The sequence below is a fragment of the Engystomops pustulosus genome, chromosome 2 (genome assembly GCF_040894005.1).
Source record: "Engystomops pustulosus chromosome 2, aEngPut4.maternal, whole genome shotgun sequence".
NCBI lineage: Eukaryota > Metazoa > Chordata > Amphibia > Anura > Leptodactylidae > Engystomops > Engystomops pustulosus.
The window spans coordinates 196,965,757-196,978,511 of NC_092412.1; the positions used below are offsets into that span (position 1 = coordinate 196,965,757).

The 12,755-nt window shown below is 37.8% G+C and overlaps 1 long non-coding RNA gene across 1 annotated transcript in view; it reads right to left on the reverse strand.

Moving 5' to 3' along the window:
* Nucleotides 1–5,731: 5,731 nt before the first annotated feature.
* Nucleotides 5,732–12,755, reverse strand: part of LOC140119102 (uncharacterized) — a 32,763-nt gene continuing 25,739 nt past the window's right edge. Inside the window, exons 2-3 of the long non-coding RNA XR_011853329.1 lie at nucleotides 7,005–7,133; nucleotides 5,732–6,165 (exon numbers count right to left, since the gene is read on the reverse strand). This is a non-coding gene — a long non-coding RNA (uncharacterized lncRNA). The remainder of the gene's footprint in view (nucleotides 6,166–7,004; nucleotides 7,134–12,755) is intronic.

Below are 12,755 nucleotides of genomic sequence, written 5' to 3' on the forward strand. Positions count from 1 at the left end.
AGGAAAGGTTTGTAGAGTCAGGGCTTCTATGATCACAGTATTAAAGCCATCTTTGGGACCATCTACTGTTTAGGTTGATTGATTCAATATAAACCAGGTTTTACCGTACTTCCGAAAGTCAGTTGTCTATTCTTGAAATGGCAAAATAACTTGTAAACCTTCAAGTTTAGAAAGATTCATGGAAGCAAGACTTGGCTTTGTGTGTTTAACCTTCAGGAACAGGCCTTTGTTTAAAATGTTTTATTTATTTTTATATTTTACTATATTTGTTCAGCCCCCATCCCCTTATAAGATGTTTAAACCCCTAGGAATGGAATGTTCATACAAAACCTACAATACTACTGTATTACAGTATGTTATGACTGTTCAAACTTTGCCTCTGACTTTAGGTTGAGACTGACCTCACTACCAACTGTGAAATCTGGTGAAGCTCTCAGGATGCTTTACTTCAGTCCCAGGCTGCAATGATCAGCTGTAAGGTATCTGTCAAAAAAATATTTGAAAATCCAGCTGTCACTGGGACAAATTATAGGCCTATTCTGTAGATCTGTTCTGTAGCCATTACTAATTGTCCCTTTATGTTTTAGATGTATCCTACATCTCTACTGGATTACAAAGGGCATGACAATGGTGACAAAAATATTTTAGCTTTAATTTTATTCATTTTTCTTTTTAACTATTATTACCCTTGAAGAGCAGATGTCACATCAGCCACACGGTAGCTTTTCATATTTTAACCACCTAAAAGGCTACGATGGTAGACCACTGAAACTGACTTCACTGATGTGTAACTCTAGGATGAGGAGATGATGGGTTTTGTGAATCCATATACAAATCCATGTAGTTGCTTAACGAAACATGTAACACATTGACTTGGTTTCTGAGTCCTACAAGGAAATGTAATATATATAGTAGCGAAGCAGCATTCCTTAAAAAAGTATTTCTTTATTTGACCGTAATAAAAAAGTGACGTTTACCCTCTCTATGAAGGCATTATCAAAAAAATACATATGTCCAGTAAGTACAATCAAGGAAGGAAATGTAAGGATGAGGAAGAGATCTAAGGAAACACAATTTTATATTATAACATAACCATCAATGTTATTTTGATGTAAAGGGCATCTAGACCCTTTTTGAAGCACTCTGCTGCACCTGTTATTACCAACTCCTATGGCAGGCTACTGTACAGATTCACAGTTCTCACAGTCACCCACTTACAGTAGAAATCAGATATCCAATGTTGAATATGTGCAATGTATATATAAGTCCACCCATGAGCCATGAATACCTACCGTATTTTAAATATGGAAAGCACCATAAATAAATAAAGTAAAAAGCAAATAACTTTACCATTACAAAAAATTGTGCTCCAGCCTTCTCCCCTGGTGACCAAAAATTATTTAATGTTATTATATCAAAATGACTGCCATAGGTAATGGGATTTAACTTAACTATGTAATTTACAGTGTGTGTGTGTGGGGGGGGGGTGTAGTTGATGATGGAAAACACTGATTTTCCTTATATGAACAACATGCAAAGTTACTAATATAAGAATAAACCCTATAGACTAACAAAAACAATGAAAAAAAATTTATTATTTTTAATGTAGTCTAGTTTTGAACTGGTTATATCATTTTCTCAATTTCATACCCACTATAACTTTGTTTTAGTAATTATTCTGTGTATGATAATAATAATAATCTTTATTTATAAAGCGCCATCATATTCCACAGTCTGTTATTTCTTATCTTCCAGCCACAGTAACCCCATGTGCATACACAAGTAGCTCAATGGAAGTGCCTGTCTTTATTAACAAAAAACTGATACTACCTTCCTCTTTAGTTTTCAGCAGTTTTTGGGTGTTAATTGATATTGTTTTAGATCCCAAGTGTCTTCTGGAATTCTTGGAATCTGAAAAATGCAGATCTCTATAGACGGTAATGAACAATCAGAGAACTACTTAAACAGTCTACGACAAGTCATGGAACACATTACCATAGGCACTACTAAGCTGAGACTATTTCTTATATCTTATAGGTATGTGTATCATTCTGAATTTTAGGACTCTTTGATATGAATTTGATCTCAGCAAGTAAAAACAGGCCTGTCTATATGACTCAATTGTCCTCCAGACAACGTGTATCATATGCATTGCACAATGTAATACATGAACACCATAGTCCTAATTCCTCTCTCATGTACAACCGCCATTGTCTAGAAGCTGCTCTGAATTTCTTTCTCACATCCACAAGTATTTACTCTATGCTAATGAAACTGCACCCATTTAATAATATGTTTTCTTACATGTGAACCTTTCTCTCCAGTGATTCTTCACTCCCTGAGGCACTTTGTGGGTGTTTTTCTATAACCACCTTCAAAGTTTTATTCTTTACTTCTGTGGATTTGACTAAGCCAAATAATTTAAGTAAAAGTATATACAGGCGGTCCCCTACTTAAGGACACCCAACTTACAGACAACCCATAGTTACAGACAGACCCCTCTGACCTCTGGTGAAGCTCTCTGAATGCTTTATTATAGTCCCAGATAGCAATAATCAGCTGTACAGTGTCTGTAATGAAGCTTTATTCATAATCCTGGTCCTATTACAGCAAAAAATGTTTACATAATACAAATTCAACTTAAGAACAAACCTCCTGACCCTATCTTGTACGTAACCCGGGGACTGCCTGTATTGGTTTCACAAAAATAGTCATTTTTCAAGACCATTTTATATCAACAAGTAGCTTTTTATTCAAGGATCTTCAAGCATGTAAACGATAACTGCAGCTTTTAAAACATTTTTTTAGTATTATAGGTGCCCTGGTAGAGCTTTCTACCAAGAACAAAAAAAACATTAAAAAAGATCCATGAGCTTTTTCACAACATCAAAGTGTTAAGATTATTGTTAGAATTATAAAATGGACTTTGACAACTATTATTTGTTAATAACCTAAATAATGAGTTCCTCCAGTTGTTGCCTTGAGAGAAATCAACCATTTGAAAAAAAAAAAAAAAACACCTATGAATACTCACCTCCATTCCTTATGATGTTGATGCTTCTTGTTGAATTCACGTCTCTCGCATGACGTCTCCTCCCTCTCCGATGGGATACTCTGGGAGAATTCACACCCCACGTGTGACGTCACCTCCCAATCCCAACATGAGGCATGCATAATCAACATCAATAGGCATCAACATCAATAGAAGCGGAGGTGAGTATTCTCTGTTATTTTTCAAATGGTTGATTTTCTTTAAGGCAACAGTTGGAGGAACTGGGGCGCGTGGAATGTGACGGCGTGCAAAGTTAGCAGCCCGGAGTGCCGGACATCTTGCCTCCATGCTCTGGGCTGCTAATTATACATTTCTAGGTGATTCTGGAGTGTCAAGCTTAGTGAAGGGCAGCTCCTGGATCAACATCAAAAGGAGCGGAGGTGAGTATACCTATGTGTATTTTTTTGGTGTTTTTTCAAATGGTTGATTTCCTTTAAATATGAACCACTAGATTGTCCAATACTAGGTTGTCCAATATTGTAGTTTAAGGCAGACGTTGATTTGGGTTGAATTTGTTTGTTTATGCTACAATGTAAAACTTGATGAAAATGTTAGTTTTGGTTTGTGGCTTTCAACTCGCTTTTTGTACACATTGGTTGGCATTTGACACACAAACCCCCCAACTCTTCAGCTGTTTGAAGAGATAGCAGCGTTCATATGACCCATGGATATGAACTCGCCATAGTATTGGGACTGCTTCATCAGGCTGATCAGCAGGTGCCAGAACCCCACCAATTGATGACCTATCCTATATATAAATACAATATATGTATGTGTGTGATCAACAAAAAGTCCTAGTATCTTAGATTGCCATGATCCTCTGATAGCTGTCCGTCCCCACCATAAATGAGTTGTCAGCTGAGGCTGGTTTGGTAGTATGGTTGGTTAGTATGTATTCTGTCAATCTGTCTGCTCTAAATATTTGTCATGTAAACTGCAAGTTTAATATTTTGTCTCTTTTATTTCAGGTATGAAGTGTTTTTGTTTGATGCAGAATGAAGATGAGCATAGTGTTGCTGGCCGCTCAGTAACCAGTGTAGATCCTGTGTTATGTTCAGCAGCTACATCTGGCTACTGGGTCTCTAGCAGCATTTTTATCACACCTCTTGATTTTATGAGCATTGGGAGAAGAGTGCTATCATCTTATTATATAAAATTGTCTTTTAATTTTATTCTCTGTATTATTGATAATCCAGAAAATGTTTAAATCCTGTGCATGGTATCGTTTTACTCATTAAGAATCAAGGGAACAGGTAACAAATCAGATAATATACAATGTATACTGAAGACCATCCAGATTGTGGCATGCACCTGGCACACAATGTAGATATCTGTGTTTGTGAAGCAACAGCTACATTGTCTGCTGGGTTTCAGGCTCAATGGAAATATCCTCCTACAAAATGAATATTGGAATACAGAAAGATAAAGGTAAAGCATTGGTATTTTGTTGCATCCAAAATAAGTCAAATTCATTGTGTTTTTTCCCTTTTTTGTCTATAAATACATGCTTATGGAATCCTTTGTTCGTTTATATATAGTATCAAAATAGTCAAGTGAAAGGGCCCTTAAGGGTTTGTAATGCTTTTGTTCTAGGCTCTAATGTGCTGCTGTGAAGCAACCCCACATAAAATATAGGATCCATACACAAACAAAACCCGCCCTCTTAGGATATAGTCCATCCCTGCTAAGACTGCTGACTAATCTGCAGTCCAAATATTAGTTTAGAAAATGGTAGAACCAGAATTTACAAAGGACTGTAGTAGGTTTCTAAAATACAGAATTGCACAGACAGCTCTATAGTCTGTTGATAGGTCAATAATCTCAAATACTGACAGCATCTCAAGAAATGTGTGCGACTGTTTCAAAGGAGCACATTAAGTTCCCACAAATGCTAAGTGGAAGACCATGAGGTAAAGGAGAGAGAATGGTTAGAGAATGAGGAAACTCAATTAAATTAAATCTGCAGAGGATTTGATAAAATATTTACTACCTTAAACAATCTTGTTCTACTCATTGTGTATACATTTTTCATATGTTACAATAAAGATAATGATCTGTGGACTGGAATCTCTGAATTTGCGTTTCTTGTTTTCTAGTAATATGAATAGGCTCTATTAGTATAACGGGTATGTACAACATGTATCACCCATTTGGTGGGTGTGAGGCTATTTTGTTAAGACACTTTCATTTTGGCTTCAGTTATGCATGTTTCCTACATTACACCTTTTTCATTTGTAATTAAAAGTTTAGTTAAATTTAGCTATATTTTTTTTGAGACATTCAGTAGAAAATGTTTACAGAAGAGATTAAAGTAGACTAAAAAGCCCTCTGATCATGTATCTTTGACAGAAGACCTGTATGGAGTCTGAACATGAAACATGTTCGAAATTGCCTAATTTTTTCATACATAGCTCATTTGGTTCATATTGCAGACACTGCTTTAAAGAAAATCTACCATCAATATGAAGCATACTAAACCAGGGACACTTACTTATAGATTCAGGCAGTGTTGTAATCTTCTTATATTTGTTATCTGTGGCCTCATTCCTTCTAAAATAAACTTTTTAAGTTATGCTGATAAGCCTGAGGGGCTCCCCTACCCTTTACAGGTTGTTACACTATCTTCCAAGAAAAGACAAATCACAATCCAGCATTAGTGCTTTATTCGTTAAGGTGCTTGTTCAGCATAAACATCCATACATTCGGTCTACGCATTTCAGGCAGTACAACAGCCCTTAATCATAACTATTTTCACATGGTGTGGCTGAATCCTTATATTTCACCATGTGAAAAAGTAATTGGGCAAGTACAGAATTACATAAAAACTTTAAAATTAGTGTGAAATACATATAAATATTCAATGAAATACAAAAAATATATAAATATTTGTTGATTCTATACATCAATAATGATAATGTGGAGTTTACTGCCTGTGAGTGGTGCGGGAGGTGGAGGCCAGAGCAAGGAGAAAACCTTGGAGGGATCAGCTGGTCTAAGATTGACAGCTGTACGATCATGTGATACTGAGGGGGAATTATCCCAGACAGACAATCTCAAAACAGGACGCCGTTCTCCAGCTCTCGAACCCACTAAGCACGCTGTGTAAATTATGTCTAAGAAAAAACAGAAAAGACTAAAAATTGTAAAAGCACAAAAAATTATAAATATAAAAACAAAGATACTCCGAGAATGAATTGGGTAAGTACCAATCGTATTTAAACAAGATCACAACTTTATATATAAATACATTAATGTAACATCAAATAATTATAATATACAAGGTAACCTCCCTCATCATTTTAGCAAGACATTAATAATTTATCATCAGTTCATGTTTAAGGTTAAGACCATGAGGAGAACATGTTTCCAGATTAAATGTGCAAAACTTACACTATCTTATCCTTCCCCTGCTTCCTCAGCACTTGTGTAGTGAGCACTTCCTGCTCACCCCAGCCCCTATGTCATCTGGCTTTACAGACTATTACACTGTCTCATCCTCCCCGCTGGTCCCTCTGCACTTAAGCAGTGAGTAGAAAGTGTTCACTACACATCTGCTGAGGAAACAGAGCGAGGGTGAGACAGTGTGACAGCCTGTAAAGCCAGATCATAGAGGTGTTGGGGTAGCCATTTCGGATCATTAGCATAACTTGAAAAGGTTGATTTTAGAAGGAAGGAGGCCATGGATAACGAATATAAGAAGATTACCACAGTCACTGTGCCTGGATCTTTGAGTAAGTGTTCATGGTTTATCATGCTTAGTTTTGATGGTAAAAATAATGTTCTGGAATAGTGCATAAGTTCCTCCTATACTGCATTATTATCCAATAGACAGTGGCACTATGCAGTCTGTACTGGTGCCAAGAAAACCTTACTTGCAGGGGCGGACTGGCCATAAGACCCAGTAAGGACTCATTTGGGGCCTGTTTGGGACATAAAAAAACATGAAACTCACCTTTCCGATGCTCCACTACATGATCCAGGCCGGCAGCTCTGCCTCGGAATAGAGGAATAACGTCTCAAAGTTGGTGGTGCTCAGCCACAAAGCACAGCTATTTCCCACAATGGTTGTGCTTCCTCTGGCCTAGAAAAAGAACGATAAACACACAAAACGGATGTCATCTCTTCTACATAGTCTCCTCTCAACCTTGCTCAGATTATGCAATAAAGAATTTTCTTTTACTGGTGGAACTTTTTTTTTTATTCTCAGTAATGTGATTACTATAACTATTGTTGTCCTGAAGAAGTTGTCCTTGTGACATAGACATCATGATGCTGATATGTTGATCTAAATATTTACATGGAGTTTCCTACAATTTAAAATTACTGAATAAAACTGTTTATACCTGATTTCTTATTATCCCAATATTTTCCTGTTGGTAATGACCTTAGCTAAAGCAAAAAGTTTGCAATTCTTTAACTGCAGGGCCAGATTAAAGTTGTTGGAGGCCCCTGGGCACAAACTGGTGGAGTGCTTTCCACAATTTTTTTCAGTAGAGTAAATGTTGCCAGCAATATACACAGCCCCCTGTAATAAATATGTACAGCTCCCAGTAATACATATCAGCTGAAGGCACAACGGAGAATGAGCTGCAAAGAGACAGAACTTACAGTTAGCAGAAGTACATGCACACTCTGCATCTGTAGCTGAACCTGCTGAACAGTGACATATTGATTCTGTACATATTTTTTACATATATTTAACATATTTTTACCACTTATTTTAAAAACGTTAATGGGAAAATGGCAGAAAAGCCTATTTTTCACATTATGATTAATTTGTCTGCTAAATGAATAAATAAAAAAACTTGTAATCAATAAAACTATCATATATTGTTAAAGTCTCACATGAAGTCATGAAAATAAGTTAAAGTCACATGTCATAAAGTAAAAGTTATACTATGTAAAGCTGTTCCAAAGATATTGTCATATAAAGAAGAGCAGAACAGTACTGCAAAATTTGACCTGAACATTCTGGTACTAACGAGCCTTTGTCACAGAAGGGTTAAATGTTTTAGTTGAAGTTTTATTTTTTTTTCTTTTATTCCTTTTCGATTTCGCACTGCGAGTAGCCAGATTTTCACTTTCATTTTCATCAGATTCGGCACTTTTCACTATTGTAATGTATTGTAACGTAAGACCCAGATATGTGGCAGACTACATATATCGTATTATCGGGCTTATTACAAAGGATTTGAGGCAGAAAATCTATAAGCAATAGAATAATGTTTAATAAAGTGTAAGATCAGAGTCACTCTGAAGTTCTTCATCCTCTCTTACTAGCATAAAGATTTTCTTTATTGCCAAACCACATGGAACAATGCTTCTTCTCGCTTGTTTAGAATTCATTTTTATTATAACACAATAAAAACAGCTGTTTATCAGGCTTGGAAGGGCATGTAAGGATTTATTGCAGTGTAAAAATCCTTATAAAATAAAAGTCTTTAGCAAAGCAGAGAAAATAGTTCGCAGGAATTTTTTTTTTACCTTTTCTTTTTAATAATGAATGTACAGTGGAATCTTGTTACATAAGATTCAACCAAATCTGTTTTCTATTTACCAATATCTAGCATTAAAGGTCATTAGTATATAGGCCAAAAAATCTTATGATATAATTAATAGGCCTGACATATGTCAAGAAGGAGGTTTTGACACACATTTGGGCAGTATTTACAGGCATATATTTTCCGTTACTACATTGAAAATCATACAGTACAGTATAACTTTATTCTATATTGAAAAACACAGTATGTTGTGGCATATGGCTACATATGTCCAGGGATTATCTGATATATCCAATAAAAATACACAAGGATTGTGGTATGGACAGAGTTTTAGTTGTACAATTTCGTAACTGAAATGTTACACATTGGGGCACATTTACTAAGAACAGTGGAAACTGCACTAAATGGAGCTTGCCTCTGTATAGAGCAGGGTGCGCCAGATTCAGGATTTCTGGCGGTTGTTTATCATGAATCTGGCGCTCCCTGCACTGCCTCGCCAGAATGCACCAACTTTTTTTGGTGTACCTTTAACATAGGGCCTGCGACACACTTCTGTCAGACTTTGCATGTTAAATATGGAGCAAGGTCTGACCATGCACCTTAACGCCCCCTAATTTGTGTTGCATGGGGTCTAGTGAAGCTGCAGGCACAAAAGGGTTGCATGCGACACATTTGTGGTGCAGACACTTCTTAAATACCTGTGCAAGCAGTTTGCACCTAAAAGAACGTGAAAAGTCAGATGGAAAAATGGTGCAAGGGACTTAGTAAATGTGCCCCATTATGTCTTAGACATTATGAATTTTTACACTAAAAATGTATGACTTTATTTCAAAATAGTCTAAAATGAAGACTGAAAGACTTACTCAAAGGGATAATCTCAAAGAGTTGGGGTAAACCTTTGCACAGTGTTTGGGAGTGATCCCAGTAGTAAACCTTTTAAGAACCTGTAGTACCTGCAATCTTATCATGTAGCTACAAGATATAAGTGGCAACTTTAATAAAGCCCAGCATTGAAGGTTGATAAAGTGATACTTGTGTGATAAATAATGAAACTTTAGTTTTTGTGAGTCACTAGATACTAATTGTTATAACGATAATAATAAATTAGTAGCTAAAAGTATGTGGGTTTAAAGGGTTATCTCATTACAAGAATACATGTGCCTATGTAGGGTATATTGTAATGAAATATGGTGTCCCTTCTGTAGACACTCTTCTATCTAGCAAACAACCGCCCTACTCTGTGTGACTGTGCTTGTGATTGGGCTCGGTCCAATCATTACTGACTGTATTCTGTTGACCGGAGGGATAGAACACCCAGTCTTACAAATAGGCCTGGGCTACCTGGAAATGTTTTGTACGCTTTTTGTGGAATATACATATTCACATAACTGACATGTTTGCAATCATCAGATATGTCACTTATGAAAAATTGAATTTATAGCAGACATTTGCGGAGTTTCTCTTTCCTGATCTTTGCCATCCAGTCCAGATCACCATAACTACTGTTGACTGTGTAAAGTTTGCAACCCAGTCATTTTTAGTCCGGTACTTTGTCCAGTTATTCACAGCCTATATATTAATACATATAAATAAATGCCACAAACCAGGCTCCAAAATAAATTCAGAACAGAATACAAACACCCAAAAAATACATATAAATTACAACTGTCCTGAACACTAGACCAGACCTACGACCAAAATAGTCAGACAACATAGCTTATGCTGAAATATAATACCTGTAATAGAGTGTAAAAATGTAGAGGTTAAGAAAAGTTCTAGATTGAGAGGCTAAATTGATCCTAAGGATGTAAAAAATATACATGTGCTCAGTTTATTAATGTGCCTTTTAATCATATCACAGAACAAGTCAAACTATTCTGACCACCCTCATTGGCTGACCTTAGGGAGACAATAAATGAGTACACGTCATATGCCAAATAAATTGTGGGCTTTATTAGACATTAGCTATTCTGGAAAAGTGTACTGTGAGTAGATAAATTGGAACATTTCCATTACCTGATGAGGAAACTGGCAGGTTCCCTTTAACAATGCAAAATTTGAGACTACCTAAACTTACTTAATGAGAGTGAGTCAGTGCTCGGAGTACTTGCTTATTTCCACCAAGCACATTTGTAATGGACTTCCACCGCAGGTGTTTATTATATTCTAGTGAAGTTTGAAGCAATGCTTGTGATTGTTGGAGTAATAAATCTACCATCAAAATACAGAATGTTAATACAGGGATAGATTCAGCTACCTTCTTCTATTTTTTTATCCATTGCCTTCTTCCTTCTAAAATCAACTTTTAAAATTATGATAATGAGACTGAAGGGCTCCTAGGGTTGTTACCAGTTGCTTTGGCTTCACAGGCTGTTTTAATGCAGCAGAGGTAATACCCACAGGAGCCCTTCAGGCTCATTAGCATGCTTAAAAAAATATTACCACAGTGCCTGGATCTATGAGTAAGTGTCTCTGGTTTATCATGATGGATTTGATGATAGATTTCCTTTAAAGAATAGAGCACATACATTTGACCAGTCATTAATGATCCAGAGCATATTTCTGTTTTAGTCTCTAGTGTTTAAAGGGCACCTACCACCACAAATCTACCTATAAAGGTAGATCGGGTGGTAGGTGAATCAATGGGACGTGAGGATAGCCCTTTTAAGGGCTAATCCTCACGTCCCCGCACTGTTTTATAAACTTTTATTACTTATATATGTTAATTTACTTATGCGGCTACCGGGGCGTGGAGTAGCCGCATCTGAGTTTACACGAGGCGGCTACTCCACGCCCCGGTAGCCACATTACCCCTCCTACTCACCATGTTCGGCGCGCAGCTGCTCGTAGCTGCGCGCCCTCGTCCGCCGATCCTGCCGTCTGCGCATGCGCAGAACAGCAGGCCCGCGCCTGCGCAGCCCCGGCTTCAGAGCAGTGACCGCGCAGGCGCGGGCCTGCTGTTCTGCGCATGCGCAGACGGCAGGATCGGCGGACGAGGGCGCGCAGCTACGAGCAGCTGCGCGCCGAACATGGTGAGTAGGAGGGGTAATGTGGCTACCGGGGCGTGGAGTAGCCGCCTCGTGTAACCTCAGATGCGGCTACTCCACGCCCCGGTAGCCGCATAAGTAAATTAACATATATAAGTAATAAAAGTTTATAAAACAGTGCGGGGACGTGAGGATTAGCCCTTAAAAGGGCTATCCTCACGTCCCATTGATTCACCTACCACCCGATCTACCTTTATAGGTAGATTTGTGGTGGTAGGTTTCCTTTAAGATGTTCCATATGACACATATTGCAAACTTAATGGTTAATGACTCACAACAAGGATGTGATTACTATCACTGTATCCATGTAATGTATAGAATGGCAAAACAACTGCAGCTCCACTTGGAGGTTAAATTCACATGCAACAGACTTGTTGCAGAAATTGTTGATATTTTATGAATGGGGTCACTTTGACCATAGACACATGGGTTTTTACAAACCCCATCAAATAGAGGGGCTGCAGAATTTCTGCAACAAGCCTGCTGCATGGGAATTCAAGGAACCGCTTTCTCCCATTGAACCAGTTAAATGCTGCCAAACCCACTGATGAAGATGCTTTTTAGCCCCTTCCCGACGCGCGCCGTACTAGTACGGCACATGCCGGGTCCCGGTGCATGGAGAGGGCTCGTGGGCCGAGCCCTCTCCGTAGCCGGTAAGTCTTTGCTGCATATTGCAGCACCGATCGCGGGTGTTTTCACCTCAATCGCCACCTCGGGTGCATGGGCGCCTCCATCTTGTCGCGGATCGTCGCTCCCCGATGACGTCACGGGGAGCGGCGATCCATCGCCATGGTAGCCTCGGGTGTTCCGAATACCCGAGGCTACTTCGTTTTAACCCATGCATTACAATGTGCTAATTGCACATTGTAATGAATGGGGGGTAAAATCCACATATACTGCCATACAGTAGTATGGCAGTATATGATAGGATCGATCAGACAACCTAGGGTTAGAGTACCCTAGGGAGTCTGAAAAATAGTAAAAGTAAAAATAAAAAAAAGTTAAAAAAAAATTTATAATAAAAAAACCTAAAAATTCAAATCACCCCCCTTTCCCTAGAACTGATATAAATATAAATAAACAGTAAAAATCATAAACACATTAGGTATCGCCACGTCTGAAAATGCCCGATCTATCAAAATATAATAACAGTTT